This window comes from Eschrichtius robustus, chromosome 2 (assembly GCF_028021215.1).
Source record: "Eschrichtius robustus isolate mEscRob2 chromosome 2, mEscRob2.pri, whole genome shotgun sequence".
In the NCBI taxonomy this organism is placed as follows: Eukaryota; Metazoa; Chordata; class Mammalia; order Artiodactyla; family Eschrichtiidae; genus Eschrichtius; species Eschrichtius robustus.
This window is the reverse complement of record NC_090825.1, coordinates 154,476,876-154,492,860: the sequence shown is the minus strand read 5'-3', so window position 1 is coordinate 154,492,860 and position 15,985 is coordinate 154,476,876. Positions and strand designations below refer to the sequence as shown.

General features: G+C 42.3%; 1 protein-coding gene and 1 pseudogene across 1 annotated transcript in view; one reads left to right on the top strand and one right to left on the bottom strand.

The window, feature by feature from the left end:
* LOC137759783 (ELKS/Rab6-interacting/CAST family member 1-like) overlaps window positions 1–15,985 on the bottom strand; it is a 901,087-nt gene that overhangs the window by 426,871 nt on the left and 458,231 nt on the right.
* Window positions 10,224–13,364, top strand: LOC137758646 (UDP-N-acetylglucosamine--peptide N-acetylglucosaminyltransferase 110 kDa subunit pseudogene; annotated as a pseudogene).

Here is a 15,985-nt window from a genome sequence, read left to right as displayed (position 1 = left end):
TACAGTCATTCTAAATTTATACCAAGCCACAGTCCTAATGATTTGGATCTAAAACAACCTACCTAGCCATGTGTTAAAGTCTTTCTGTGTTTGTTCCAAACTGCCAACGCCAACTTAAATCAGACAACCAAAACAAATCTAAATGACGCACACAGAGAACTAGTATGATCTTAAAATACTATTTTCAGTTGCTGATAAGTCACCATGACCTATTTGGAGGTTCAATCACCTTCTCTTTACTAAATATATCTTGGTTGTCTCTTAAACCTTTGTTCTCATGAAATAAATACTGTTCTTTATGTGTAAGGAATTCAGTCTCCGAACAAATCAAAGGTGGGCTAAAATCAACTAAAGCCAGTATCGGCTTTCCAATGTCCATTTGTTGAGTTCTTAACAGTATTTTATTCTTAGTGAGTTTGGGAGTGGGCTCCAAGGGTATGAAAAGAAGCTTTAGGAAAACATACCCCTCAGTAAATTGGGACCCCCCCCCCCTTAGAAGGAAGTGTGGATTGCTGGGCGAGAAGAGCATTGTTACCCGACTGTGCTAGCTATGGGATGGTTAGGTCCCGTGCAGATTAGCTCTATTTGTTGAATGTAAGTGTAACAAAATCCCTGGAAATTCTATATATGTTAATGTTGGTAATGACCTCTTTACTATGTTGACCTACCTAGAAGAAGACAACACTGAAAGCGCAATTTGGTGGCATGGGAAATACCTTTGTTCTCAGTAACCCGTGTCTTGGCTGTTTGTGGAACAAGATTCCACCGTTAGCTAATCTGAAGTAGAACTATGACACTTACTTCTTGGTTCATATATGGTAATGGACTATACTTTAGGTTCCATTAAAACTTGGAATCATTGGCTACCTCTGATGAATATGTAGCCCCATGTGAAGAGAGAATGAGATAGCTAACGGGCCTACAGAGCTACCAAAACCTCCCTCTTCTAGTTTCATCCAGGTTTGCCAGGGGATGCATCCAAGCCCCAACCAAATCTAAGAGGCAGTCCAGGCTGTCAGTATCAGAAATGAGGTCACGGCTGAGAGAGAACACTAAACAGATCTGCACTGATGTTCATCTTCAGCTGATTAAACTCTCTTGTAGGTGGATTCTTTATAGCAGCAACAAAAAGAGCCTTGCCTGAATTTTTGTCCCTGGCAGATGCTTACAGTAAAACTCCTTACTGCTTGTGACAGGCTACGTGCACCTTTGCACTAGGTGTTCTAAATAAATAAAAACTACTGGTTTCTTTTTTCTCATTGTATTTTTAAACTTCACCATGGTAAACATGTGTTTGAATTTGCAGTAATTAAAAATAAGCAATAAGAGTTTTCTTTTTTACAGTTTAACCCTGGGTACGATGAAATACAGCTGGAATCTTCAAGGGTGCATCTTCAAGGTTGCGTTTGCTTAATAATTTCTTGCCAGAAAGTTACAGGCACCATCCAGTCCAGCCACTAAGTACAGTTTCAAGTTAGTTACACATGAGACAGTGAGGGCTCACAAGCTGATGCAGAAGGAATAATTCTGCCTTCTGTCTTAATAGAGATGGAGAAAAAAGAATTCTGCCTTCCGTCTTGATAGAGACGGAGACTTCTGCGTGTTTCTGTGCGTTGATAGTTTATGTGTACACGCGCAATTTGCTTTCTCTGGCCAGGACACAGCAAGGAGCAGTTCACTTAACAGCATACATTTCTTGATCTGGATTTTGTTCAAAATGCTGGCTCTGATGAGACTTTTATTTGGATGTTGCCTCAATCCCTTAAAGCATAAAAACCGTTCAGTACAGGTCTTTCTCCTACTGTAATCACATCTGTGCCAAATTAAAAATATTGCTAAGCACTCCTTGAAAATAAGTGATGCAATAAACATCATCTTTTGCTTAGCTGTTAGCACAGTATTAGGACGTTGTGCTTCCGTGACCATGTATTTGGTAGCAAATTATATTTCTGCTTTTTAAATTACTCAAAAAAGTCAGGATTATTCAGGTCCTTTGTTTCTTCAAATCATGTTATTAACATGTATTGACATATATAGTTCTTTCTTCTTTTATCTTAGGTGTATATAATTTTATCAGCTTTGCAGGAAAAACAGATACCCTCAGGGTCTGATCTGGTATTGGAGGAGATAAGCTCACTTTTAGCTCATGCCTAATAACATTACATTACTGTTTAGAAAGAGAGAGCAGGCTATGTCTTATAAATTTTAATATACTCTTTCTGTCATCGAATAACAACTGAGTTATCCTACTGATAAACCATAGGACTCATACGGAACTGTGGATGATGTCTATTCACTCTATTTTTGCCAACTAAGAGTACAGAAGAATATTATGCAATGGCCAGCATCCCAGTGACTTTAGGAACCTGTATACAGTGAGCGCCTCTTCACATAGTGTTCGTGGAGCATTGTTTCCAATGATTTCAGGAGGAGAACCAAAAGGGAATGGAAAGGATAATTAACTGAATATTTGTGCCATTGGGCAGTGGAACATCCCTAAGCCTCAGTTTCCTCCCTGGTAAAATAAAGAAGAGAGTTCCTTTCTCACAGGATGGCTGTGACTGTTAAGTAGGATGATGTAATTAGATGAAAAGAGTTTGTAAAGCACTATGTTGGTGATTGTTATTGCATAAATATGAGCACATTAGGAAAGACCTTATGAAATGGGGTGCTTTAGCACTCAGGGGAGCCATTACCTGGGGAGTTAGAGAAGGGACAGGTTGAACACCGTTGATGCTGGCGCTGCAAAAGCCACTCCCCAAATTTCCTGGTTTGCGGTGACATTCAGCTCATTCAAGGTAAAGGGGCCAGCCTGCCCCTCCCATAGCAACAGAATTCCCCGTTTGGCAAAGATGTCTGCTATGGTGACTGATGTCGTCCACTTTAATATCAGGAAACGTGGGAGTATTAATGGAAAGGAGGTTAGCATTCTCTTGAGGGAGTTCAAGGAAGCTTTTCCAACGGGGAATTGAGATGGGCAGCAAACTACGATTTAAGCAGCTAATGGGCATTAACTAAATATACAACAAGGAAAGCTGGTCAGGTGAAATACAGATCAACTCTTCCTGTCTCTACAAACACACCTCAGGGCCTGTTAACACAGTAGCTCCACACCCCAAGGAAGAGAGTTAAAGACAACGGACTAGGTGACGCCAGTGTCCTGGGGGCAGGAGGGTGCCTGGTGGCTGAGGAGATGTGCTCTGTTTGCTGTAAGCAGAGGTTCTACCACCATCATCTTCTTTTGCAACAACGGAGACAAACACAGGGGATTTTCCTGAGCAGCCTGAGTGACAAAGAAATGAGGCAAATGAGTGAGAAACTGATGAGCGTTCATCGAAGAGCAACAAATATGATTTATCAGCCTGAAGGGACTGCCTTCAGAGGGAAGAGGAAAGAGACAGGTCTCCCAGCATGACCACTGGCTCTAGCTAGCAGGGACTGGCTCATCAGCCGCAAGGACTTGAAGGGTGTAAATAGCGGGGACGGGGAGAAATTATTTTGTGTGGTCCAAGGGGACGGCAGGAGGAGTGACGGAAATGAGAGTCAAAACAAAGATAATTCAGGCAGCTGAGCAAGACTCATGCCCTAATGGAGAGATCTATTATAGACTGTGCTGCCCTGTCCCCCAGGAGGGATGGAGGCCCCGTCACTTGTGCCATTTGCAATTGGGAAAGGCACTGAAACGTAGATCAGCGTATTGGAGAGGGAAAAAACCACCACATGCCCTCAGAGAATCAGTGGGATGCCTTAATAGGTCTTTTCCATCTCACATTACTGCAATGTGGCTTGTGTGCGTGGGGATCTGAGTTGCTAGAATAATTTTGCATCATCTGGGCTTCTTTTCTGCTACTACAGGGCCCCAGTGAAGAGATGATAATAGGTCATGGACAGCAGTTTCTGCATTGTAAACAGAGGCCTAAGTGTGCCGATGCTTTAGTGTGACGGCAGAACTGAGTAGGTTAAGTTTCACATTGTGATGTCAGTGTAAATAAATACATACACATACTGATTGAGACAAAACAACATCCATGTACTGATTGAGACCCAAGACAAAGGAAAGGAGCTTTGCCACATTTGGATGGTTAGCTGCCTACATGAAAGTTCAAGTAGTTTATTCTCTCATCTAGGAAAATAAACGTCCAAATACTTAAACACTATCTTAAAAAAAAAAAAAAAAGACTATCTGGTCTTCAAAAACTATTAAGAAACAGTTACTGTGTAGGAAGTTTAGAACTCACGTTTTGAACATATTTCTGTCTGTCTACAGCTGCAGTTGTATTAGCAACAGACACATTCTGAAACTCGCGCTGGCCCAGAAGGGCACACGTGATCATGAGGCGGTGCCAACCTGGGTAACAACTGCAAGTGCCAGGGGTGGGCACAACGTGGTCAGATGGAAACTGGGGCAGGCAGAGAAGGGCCGGTGTGACCATGATTGCTGGAAGGAGCACAGCTGTGACCATCACAGCCCCTCCCAGCCAGAAGATAACACAGATGCAGGGGGACAAAATTGGTCACAGGGTGACAGGAGGGAGAGGCAGTGAGAAAGAAAGCAAAAAAAATCTAGGAGGGGGGAAAGCCACAGATGTAAGTTCCTCGCAGGTGGAGAATATCACGGTTCCTGATAAAAATATTGTATGTGGTTGGGCGTAAGTTAAACTTGGCGTTCTGGAGCACTGAAGTTTGCTACAAACGTATTCAGGGTTTGACTTACACCCGACAGATAGAGGTCAGCCCTCACCCTGCTGCTCTCAGCAGCTGTAGCCAATGGGAGACAGAGCTGCCCAGCGTACCAGTTTAAGCTGCTGCTAATAGATAAAAATCAACCTAACCCCATTTCCTGCCTCTCTACTGTCCTCACTTGTCTGTTCATGGCCAATTTAGGCACAGGCTGAGCTGTTGGCTTGCTGTAACTGCTGGGAGACTGATGGGGTAGAATCTGATGCTGGCACATTCCCTTCTTAGCTAGGTGAAAGATCTGGTTTTAAGCCCTTAAAAGGAGGACTGTGTAAAAATGCAGTACTCCCTCATTAGCCTAAGGGCTATCCTAAATTCATAGATTTTCCTGATCTGTCACTCCAAGGAAGCTTTAGAGATGTTTAGACAGAGGGAAATCCACGATGGAAGGCTCTTTCAGAAAGGCTACAGCAGAGGTTAAATGACTTGCCCAAGGTTACTCAGAAGGGTGACTATAAAGGCAGAAAGAGAACCAAAAGAGGGGTCTGAGAAGAATGGGGGAAATTATCAAATTAAACCTGGAGAAAGAACAGCGTCACTGATCCTCACGGTTAAAGATCTGTTGGAAACCCCAGTTCGCTAACACACGTTCCTTTATCCCAGACGTTCAGACTCTTAACTTAAACGTGAGTTCAGATATTTTCCTATGCTCAAGTTTTTAAAACTGTCCAACCTATTCTCCTCAACAAAAGTGACAGTAGATCAAGCTAAGTCTGGTCGTGTAGCTTCAACTGTTTCCTCACTAAGGCCTATAGCCAAGAGCCTATGGAGTTGAGTTAGAGGTTGCATTTTAGAAGAACAAGCTTTATGCTAAATGTTCTGTTGTAACTACATATCTTTCTGCAGTGTTTTATGCCTTCTTTCTTTCTTCCCCCTGGATTACAGACCAATTGGGCCAAACTAGAACTTTAGAAGCAGAGAATTCCATAACTCAGAATCTTTGATTCATATCGTTTGCTATTTTCTCTTCATTACCTTAAGGGAGCAATGAAACCCTGCAACTCCTTTGCCCACTGCTTAAGCTTCCAGAGGATATTCCTGACTGAAAGTGGTCCACGTTCTGAAATAAGAGGTTCCTTCGTGTCCTTTGTGTTTAAATAAACAAAATTAGGCTAAAGAATATTTGGGAAACATTTAAAAGAAAAAGTCACCCATAAAATTGCCAGCCAGTAACAGCCACAAGAACATTTTTGTGTTTCCTCCTTATTTCTACACACATGTATACTTTCCAAAATTTGTCATAAATGTTTCCAAGGTTTTTTCGTATTTTGCCAAATTGCCTGCCAGAAAGATTAAATCAATTTATAATCCATTTTCAATGAATAATTTTTTAAAATGCAAACAAACTTTAAAATTGCAAGTTGAACAATGATACCTCACTGCCATGTTTGTTTTCTTGCATCTGCCTCACTCCTAAGGCTGACCATTTCCCCCCATGATTGTGGCCAATATTAGTGGACCTTGTATTTGATTCCTCAACAACAGTGTGGTTTCTGGAATTGAGCCTAGTGCCAGGAACGGGTCTTGATTAACACAAACCAAACATGGTGATCCAATCTCTCTTGCTAGTGAGTGGTTCAAAACGAGAACATGGCATCCTCTGACAGCAGAATTGATCCAGCTTGGTTCCTAAAGTGACTCAGTGAAGCTAAAGAGAAGAACTTGTATTTTTTTTCTTTTGATAAATTTATTTATTTTTATTTATTTTATTTTTGGCTGCGTTGGGTCTTCGTTGCTGCACACGGGCTTTCTCTAGCTGTGGTGAGCGGGGGCCACTCTTCGTTGTGGTGCACGGGCTTCTCATTGGGGTGGCTTCTCTTGTTGCGGAGCACAGGGCTCTAGGCGCATGGGCTTCAGGAGTTGTGGCTCGCGGGCTCTAGAACACAGGCTCAGTAGTTGTGGTGCACAGGCCTAGTTGCTCCGCAGCATGTGGGATCTTCCCAGAGCAGGGCTTGAACCCGTGTCCCCTGCAATGGCGGGCAGATTCTTAACCACTGCACCACTAGGGAAGCCCAGGATTTGTATTGTATTGCTAGCAAAGAGACTGCATTTCTCCTCTGATGAATGTGCACAAGAAAGCATGCTGTCCCCGGTGATCGCTGGGTACCGTCTCATGATCCTGAGGGAAGCCATCCTATCCTTCTGGTTACGTGATACAGTGGGTTTCCTTCTTGTTTAGGCCAGTTTTATTTGGAGTTTCAATTTTTATAGTGAAAAGTTGTCATAACACTTTCTGCTCTAGGGGGGTTTTTTTGTTTGTTTTGTTTTTGTCAATTCCTGCTGGGTATTATTTGTATTGTTGATGTGGCAAGAACTCTACTGAGATATAGTCTTCTTGTCTTTATATTATGAATATATCTCTAAGTTTATCACTTATCATTTACTCCTTACTCTTGTTTAATATAGAGAAGGTTATAATTTAAGTCTATTAAATCCATCAGTGTGTTTCTACATGATATATTCCATTGCTTTTACTTTTATTCATTCATTCATTAAAGAGAGTGTGTGTGTGCGTGTGTGTATGTGTGTGTGTGTACTACAAGGTGCCAAGCACTACGAGAGGCAATAAGACTGTTTATTTTGAGACAAGAAAGACACAGCCCCTGTCCTCGTGGAGTTCCTATCCTGGTGGGGGATTGAGAATATGTTAGACGTTTACTGAAAAGCCACACAAGTGTGTGTAAGCTACTAAAGGATAGAGGCTACAGAGGGAAGGACCCAGTCTAGGAGCGCTTTCATAGAAGGGTTAGGTCTAGTTAGGGAAGTCAGGGGAAGCTTTCCTGGGGAAGTGGTGACTGAGCTAAGAATGATAAAGAGGACTTAGGTAGTGGGCTAAGAGCATTACAGGCAGTGGAAAGAGCAGGTGCAAAGGTCCTGCTCATGGGCAAGCATAGGCAACAGGAAGGACTGAAAGAATGTAGGACATGGTCCACATCCTCAGAGGGGCCTGGTGTAAGTGAAGGCGGAAGGTTGAAGGGTGGGAAGTGGGGGATGCTGACCACGCAGGGCCAGTAAGTCCATGGTAAGGAGTTGTGTCTCCTTCCTAAGATCTATGGGAAATCACTGAAGGTGTCATCTTTGACAACCACATTACTTTTACCTCCAAACATCCAATCTCATAACAAGTCCTAACAATTTTGCTTTTGAAATATCTCTTCAGTCTATCCACTTCAATCCATCCACTTCTGTTCGTCATTACCAACACTTCCTCAGCCTATTCTATCATCATTTCTGTCTGGACTAGGGGAATAGCATCCTCAATGATCTATTTGCACCTACTGTTGCCCCACTCCAATCCATTCCTGCACAGTTATGGGGAGACACACCTGACCTTGATACCATTTGATGACACAGAAAACACTGAAAGAGGACCAGTTTGTTTTTCATTAGTCTTGTTCTTGAGAGGTTGTGGAGTGGGCAGTTCATGAGTTTAATCTTGGACCTGCTGAGTTTTAAATATCCCTGGGATGTCCTAGAGAAGAAGCCAAGCAGGAGGTGTCTGTTAGGTAGATATCTTCTGCCTCCCCATCTAGAGCCACTCTCCACCCATCTCTACGCTGATCCCTGCCCGGAGACATTAACGTGTGTGGGATGTCAAGATTCCATGTATCCCCAGCGCCTGCTCCCGTGTGCGCTGCCTTCTAGTTGCGTTCAGCCCATAGGAGGTACATGAGGGAAGAAGCGTGAAGGCTGAGTATTTACTCGATACGATATACATCCTGCATCATCTCTTCCTCTTCCCCACCTCCTCCTCTTTCCACCCTGCCTCCTTCAAACCCTCCTCCTCTGCCTCCTGCGCCTCCTGCTCTTCTTCCTCCCACGTCTTCCACTTTTTTTCTCTCTCGAATCCAGTAATCATTTCCACCTCCTCCTTTTTCAAAAAACTAATTAATTAATTTTTGGCTGCATTGGATCTTTGCTGCGCCCGGGCTTTCTCTAGTCGCGGCAAGTGGGGGCTACTCTTCGTTGCAGTGAGTGGGCTTCTCATTTCGGTGGCTTCTCTTGTTGCAGAGCACGGGCTCTAGGTGCCCGGTCTTCAGTAGTTGCGGCCCGCGGGCTCAGTAGTTGTGGCTCGTGGGCTCTAGAGTGCAGGCTGAGTAGTTGTGGCGCACAGGCTCAGTTGCTCCGTGGCATGTGGGATCTTTCCGGACCAGGGCTTGAACCCCTGCACTGGCAGGTGGATTCTTAACCACTGAGCCACCAGGGAAGTCCCTAACCTCCTCCTTTAAGCCTAGGCAGTAAAAGCTCCCTGAGATGCTGGACTACTGTCCTCTGTTGTTTTCCCCAAACCCTTTGCAAATGATCTCTTGACTACAGTCTCCTTAATTACGGTACATTTGAGTGTGCCACCTTTCTCTTTCAGGGATTCTGACTTATACTGATAGGTAAGAAATGCCTGGGGGAGAGTTAAATTTGAGTCACCTGAGTAGAGGTGGTCATTGGAGCCGTGGCTATAAATGTGAATATCTTGGGAGACAGTGTAGAGAAGGAATGGGCCCTGAGGAACTCAAACATGTAATGGCTTTCAGAGGAGGATAATCTTGCAAAGGAATTGGAGAAGTAGCAACCAAAGTGAGGTGAAAAATCAGGGCAGTGTGTGTCATAGAAGTCAAAGGAAGCAAAGGGAAGAAAAAGAGTGTTGGTAGTCAAGATTATCAGTTGGTCCTGCAAAGTCATTGGATTTAGTGACTTATACCCTCGTGAATCTGTTACATATTTTCTGTGCTCCCTCTGAATAATGATTTAAATTTTTTTACATTAACTTCTTTATAATTGATTTTATGTAAATACAGTCAAATTTGTTTTAGAACGTATTTTAAGGTAAAAAATTAACTACCCTTCCTTAACCATTATTCCAACATTATTTATTTTATACTTTCTCTATTACCATTATTTCCTCCAACATTCACTGTTTCCAAAAATATAAAGAGATGTTTGAGCACTTTCTACTAGGTGTATAAGAGCTTTCTATCTGACTGTATCATAGTGGTTCAACGGTTGTCGCTTTACCATTCATTTTAAAATTGTTCCATTAGAACAAGTCTAACTTCTTAATTTTAATTTTCAGAATTCTATTATCAATAGCCCCATTTATTCTTCCAGATAAACTTTATATTTTTTTAACATCTTTATTAGAGTATAATTGCTTTACTATGGTGTGTTAGTTTCTGCTTTATAACAAAGTGAATCAGTTATACATATACATATGTCCCCACATCTCTTCCCTCTTGCATCTCCAGATAAACTTTAGAACCATCTTATCAATTAAAAAAGACTTCATTGTGATTTTTTCAAGACCGTGAGACATAGATGGCCAACCAGAGTTCCTAAGGTTCAGTGTATGTAACTGTTGCCGCCGCTTAAGCCTGCCAAAGCAGTGGTATGGCTGCTGCCCTTGTATTTGCTACCTCTAGAAACATTCTTGCCAGTAGTGGCAGCAGCGGGACTCAATTACCCTCTTTTCACACTCCCTCCAGAAGCTCCAGATGGCGTCTTCCGTGGGCAACGTGGCCGACAGCACAGACCCAACGAAACGTATGCTTTCCTTCCAAGGGTTAGCAGAGTTGACACATCGAGCCTATCAGGCGGGAGATTTTGAGGCAGCTGAGAGACACTGCATGCAGCTCTGGAGACAAGAGCCAGACAATACTGGTGTACTTTTATTACTTTCATCTATACACTTCCGGTGTCGAAGGCTGGACGGATCTGCCCACTTTAGTACTCTGGCAATTAAAAAGAACCCTCTCCTGGCAGAAGCCTATTCGAATTTGGGGAATGTGTACAAGGAAAGCGGGCAGTTGCAGGAAGCAATCGAGCATTACCGGCATGCGTTGCGTCTCAAACCAGATTTCATCGATGGTTATATTAACCTGGCAGCCGCTTTGGTAGCAGCAGGCGACATGGAAGGGGCAGTACAAGCTTACGCCTCCGCTCTTCAGTACAATCCTGATCTGTACTGTGTTTGCAGTGACCTGGGGAACCTGCTCAAAGCCCTGGGTCGCTTGGAAGAAGCCAAGGCATGTTATTTGAAAGCAATTGAGACGCAACCGAACTTTGCAGTAGCTTGGAGTAACCTTGGCTGTGTTTTCAATGCACAAGGGGAGATTTGGCTTGCAATTCATCACTTTGAAAAGGCTGTCACCCATGACCCCAATTTTCTGGATGCTTATATCAATTTAGGAAATGTCTTCAAAGAGGCACGGATTTTTGAACGAGCTGTGGCAGCTTACCTTCGTGCCCTAAGCTTGAGTCCAAATCATGCAGTGGTACATGGCAGCCTGGCTTGTGTATACTATGAGCAAGGCCTGATAGATCTGGCAATAGACACCTACAGGCGAGCTATTGAATTGCAACCACACTTCCCGGACGCTTACTGCAACCTAGCCAACGCTCTCAAAGAGAAGGGCAGTGTTGCCGAAGCAGAAGATTGTTATAATACAGCTCTGTGGCTGTGTCCCACCCATGCAGACTCTCTGAATAACCTAGCCAATATCAAGCGAGAACAGGGAAACATTGAAGAGGCAGTTCGCTTGTATTGTAAAGCATTAGAAGTCTTCCCAGAGTTTGCTGCTGTCCATTCAAATTTAGCAAGTGTATTGCAGCAGCAGGGAAGAGTGCAGGAAGCTCTGATGCATTATAAGGAGGCTATTCGAATCAGTCCTACCTTTGCTGAGGCCTACTGTAATATGGGAAACACTCTAACGGGGATGCAGGATGTTCAGGGAGCCTTGCAGTGTTATACACGTGCCATTCAGATTAACCCTGCATTGGCGGATGCCCACAGCAATCTGGCTTCCATTCACAAGGATTCAGGGAATATTCCAGAAGCAATTGCTTCTTATCGCACTGCTCTGAAGCTTCAACCTGACTTTCCTGACGCTTATTGTAATCTGGCTCATTGCCTGCAGATTGTCTGTGACTGGACAGACTATGATGAGCGCATGAAGAGGTTGGTCAGCGTTGTGGCTGACCAGTTAGAGAAGAACAGGTTGCCTTCTGTGCAGCCTCATCACAGCATGTTATATCCTCTTCCTCACGGCGTCAGGAAGGCTATTGCCGAGAGGCATGGGCACCTCTGCCTGGATAACATCAATGTCCTTCACAAACCACCGTATGAACATCCAAAGGACTTGAAGCTCAGTGATGGTCGACTGCGTGTAGGATACGTGAGTTCTGACTTTGGGAACCATCCTACTTCTCATCTTATGCAGTCTATTCCAGGCATGCACAATCGTGATAAATTTGAGGTATTCTGTTATGCCCTGAGCCCAGATGATGGCACAAACTTCCGAGCGAAGGTGATGGCAGAAGCCGATCATTTCGTTGATCTTTCTCAGATTCCATGCGATGGAAAAGCAGCTGATCGCATCCATCAAGATGGTATACACATCCTCGTAAATATGAATGGTTATACCAGGGGTGCTCGAACTGAACTCTTTGCTCTCAGGCCAGCTCCTATTCAGGCAATGTGGCTGGGGTACCCTGGGACTAGTGGCGCGCTTTTCATGGATTATATCATCACTGATCAGGAAACTTCACCTGCTGAAGTTGCTGAGCAGTATTCTGAGAAACTGGCTTATATGCCCCATACTTTCTTTATTGGTGATCATGCTAATATGTTCCCTCACCTGAAGGAAAAAGCAGTCATCGATTTTAAGTCCAATGGGCACATTTATGACAATCGAATTGTGCTGAATGGCATCGACCTCAAAGCATTTCTTGATAATCTACCAGATGTGAAAATTGTCAAGATGAAATGTCCTGATGGGGGAAACAACACAGACAGCAGTAATATAGCTCTCAATATGCCTGTCATTCCTATGAATACGATTGCAGAAGCAGTTATTGAAATGATTAACAGAGGACAAATTCAGATAACAATTAATGGATTCAGTATTAGCAATGGACTGGCAACTACCCAGATCAACAATAAGGCTGCCACTGGAGAGGAGGTTCCCCGTACCATTGTTGTAACCACACGTTCTCAGTATGGGTTACCGGAAGATGCTATTGTGTACTGTAACTTTAATCAGCTATATAAAATTGACCCATCTACTTTGCAGATGTGGGCAAATATTCTGAAGCGTGTTCCCAATAGCATACTGTGGCTGTTGCGTTTCCCAGCAGTAGGAGAACCTAATATTCAACAGTATGCGCAAAATATGGGCCTTCCCCAGAACCGTATCATTTTTTCACCTGTTGCTCCTAAAGAGGAACATGTTCGGAGAGGCCAGCTGGCTGATGTCTGCTTGGACACTCCACTCTGTAATGGACACACCACAGGGATGGATGTCCTTTGGTCGGGGACACCCATGGTGACTATGCCAGGAGAGACTCTTGCTTCCCGAGTTGCAGCTTCCCAGCTCACCTGTTTAGGCTGTCTTGAGCTTGTTGCTAAAAATAGACAAGAGTATGAAGACATAGCTGTGAAACTGGGAACTGATCTAGAATACCTGAAGAGAATTCGTGGCAAAGTCTGGAAGCAGAGAATATCTAGCCCTCTGTTCAACACCAAACAATACACACTGGAACTAGAGCGCCTCTATCTACAGATGTGGGAGCATTATGCAGCTGGCAACAAACCTGATCACATGATGAAGCCTGTTGAAGTCACTGAGTCGGCCTAAATAATGACTGTGTGCGCAGGAGAATTACCCCTGTACCTGAGCCTCAACCTTCTGGGGGAAAGGGAACTAGATACGTTACTTTGTACTTACCTTTGTAGCAATATCATGTTGCAGATGGGTGACAGACAGTGATAACAGATAGCACAGCCAGACTTGCTTCCTGCATGATCATGACAGGGAGAGACACAAGAGATGGGAGACTGCTGTTCCACAAGGAGTCTCCGTAGAATTTTGCGGCAGCCAGGTGTTGCCTAAGTCTGGAAGGTCTGATCTCCCTTGGTCTTCCATGGGATGGGTGGTTAGTGTGGAGGGGAGATAGAGATTGCCCAGTCTTCTGAATTAAGTTTTTCTTTATATTTGGGGTATTGGAGCTATTAAAAATGTTTGGTTTCAGGTTTTATTCATGTGACGTGTATATGATTCTTTTGAGATAAGGTTTTAAGCTAAAATATTCCTTGTTTTAGTTTCTGAACTCTACAGACAAATGGGGACTTTGCTGGTGTAGTCTTTTTATAGGTTTTATAAACCACTTGAGCCTATATCAGTCATTTTAGTGTCTGACATGTTTGGAACTATCAGTGCTTTGTTGGTTTATGGCTTAAATTCTTTTTCTGGTCCGTTTCCTTCTTCCCTTCCCCCCACTTTAAACATTTTCCTGTATCTTGGCTAACAAAAAACCAAGACTGATTCAAAGCCTCCCAGAGTGTTTCTCTTAAACGCATCATTTGGTGCCAAATGAAGATTCTTAGGAGTGATTATTAATTATGAAGGGCACAGTTGTGGTACTGTCACTGATGATAATAGTAATGGATTTTTGGCCTAGAGTTTTGACCTACTTCACCAGTGTTTTACCGTTGACTGCCCCTCTATGCTGCTTCCAAAAGTGATAGTGTGTGATAAGATTTTTACTTTCACTTATAAAGTTTGTTTTCTTTTTTAAAGTGAGTCCTGTTCTTCCTTTTTCTTTCACCAGAAATGAAATCCCAGGTAAGTACAAGTACTCAAACATTTGATCAGTAAGTCACAGTTATCTCCAGTACATTAAATAACTTTCATCAAAAAACATGTTATAGGTAAAAAGCTCTGGAGGACCTGCTATGTATATGATTATTATGCTTCAGACCTTCTAGGGTGTTACACATAATAACTTGTCTTCTGGACGTGATCTTGAAGTCTTTATGGATTCAACCTCAGTAGTAGCGAACTGCACTGCTACTTGGTTTGGAGTATAAATTAGACTTTAGCCCTCCTGGAGGTTGAGTTTTTGGTATTAAAAACCATAGGAATGAAAAAAAAAACCATAGGAATGAAATTATTGTATTTCAACAAAGGATTGAGGGCTTGAGGCTTAAAGAAGCCAACATATGAATATATGTTTTTATCTTGCTGTACTGCACATATGCTGTCTAGTAACAGATATTTTGTCTGCTAGTAGTGTTCTAGATTCTGTCTTTCCAAAGCGCTGAGGCAGTGCATCTATTCTGTAGTTGCAGCTGATGCCTGAATGTATCCTAGCTGACAAATGATTGATTAATAAGAAATTGAATTTCGGAAAGATTTGTACTGTTAACCAAAATCTGAACAAGGAGTCTCAAATGTAATTCTTAGCCAGAATTACATGTTAATGAACGATTTAACAGTGTAAATCAAGGAACATCAGTGTAGGGATTTCTTTTAATTTATTTTTTACCTGCTTGAAAGAATCAGTTAAAGGTTGCCAGCTTGGTTGCAGATGAACGGACGTTTGAAGTTCACCACACTACTTCATGTGGAATAGGAGAATAGACTTCCAGCGCCCTCAAGGCTGTGACCTTGCAGCCATTTTACATAGCACAGCATCCCCCTAGAGGGATGAACCTTTCCCTGCCCGAAAAGTAGCCGCTCTGGTTGAAGCTTTGCTTATTGTAACAGGCTTTTGTTTCCAGGTAACATGTCTGTGGAAGGCTTAATTCTGAATAGAGATATAGATATTACTGGAAACTAATTGTTTTTTCTATTATACTCTGCTTTATCAAAAAAGTAAAACATTTACATTGTGCTACAGAAATTCAGATGTTGTCTTGCAATCTTTAAACAATAAATGAATGATTTGCCCTTAAAAACAAAAAACAAAAAACAAAAAAACTTCATTGTGATTTTGTTTGGGATTATTTTAATCCTGTAAATTAAATGGGAAAGAAGTTAAATCTTTATTATATTGCCTTTTAGCCAGAAACTTGATAGATAGATAGATAAATCCATTTATCTTCAAATCTCATTTTTAACTCTAATAAAAGTGTAACCATTTTCTTCAAATAATATGTTAATATATTTTGTGAAGGTCGTTTCCAAACATTTTATATTTACATTCTTCTTTCTGATGTTTCTTAGATATTCTTTGCTACTCTTTCTCTGACTTTTTTTGGTATAATAGTAATATATGTTTCTGGCAGAAAAAAATGAGAAGAAATCAAGAGAAAACAACCTAAATATAATTCTAATAGTCAACACCCAGATTCCAATACAGTTAACTTTTTGGTGTACTCACTAAATGCTTTTTATATTCTTATGTATGTGTATTTTTATATTTCTTATGTAAATGAGATATCATACTGTTCTGTAACTTCTTTCATCTACTATAC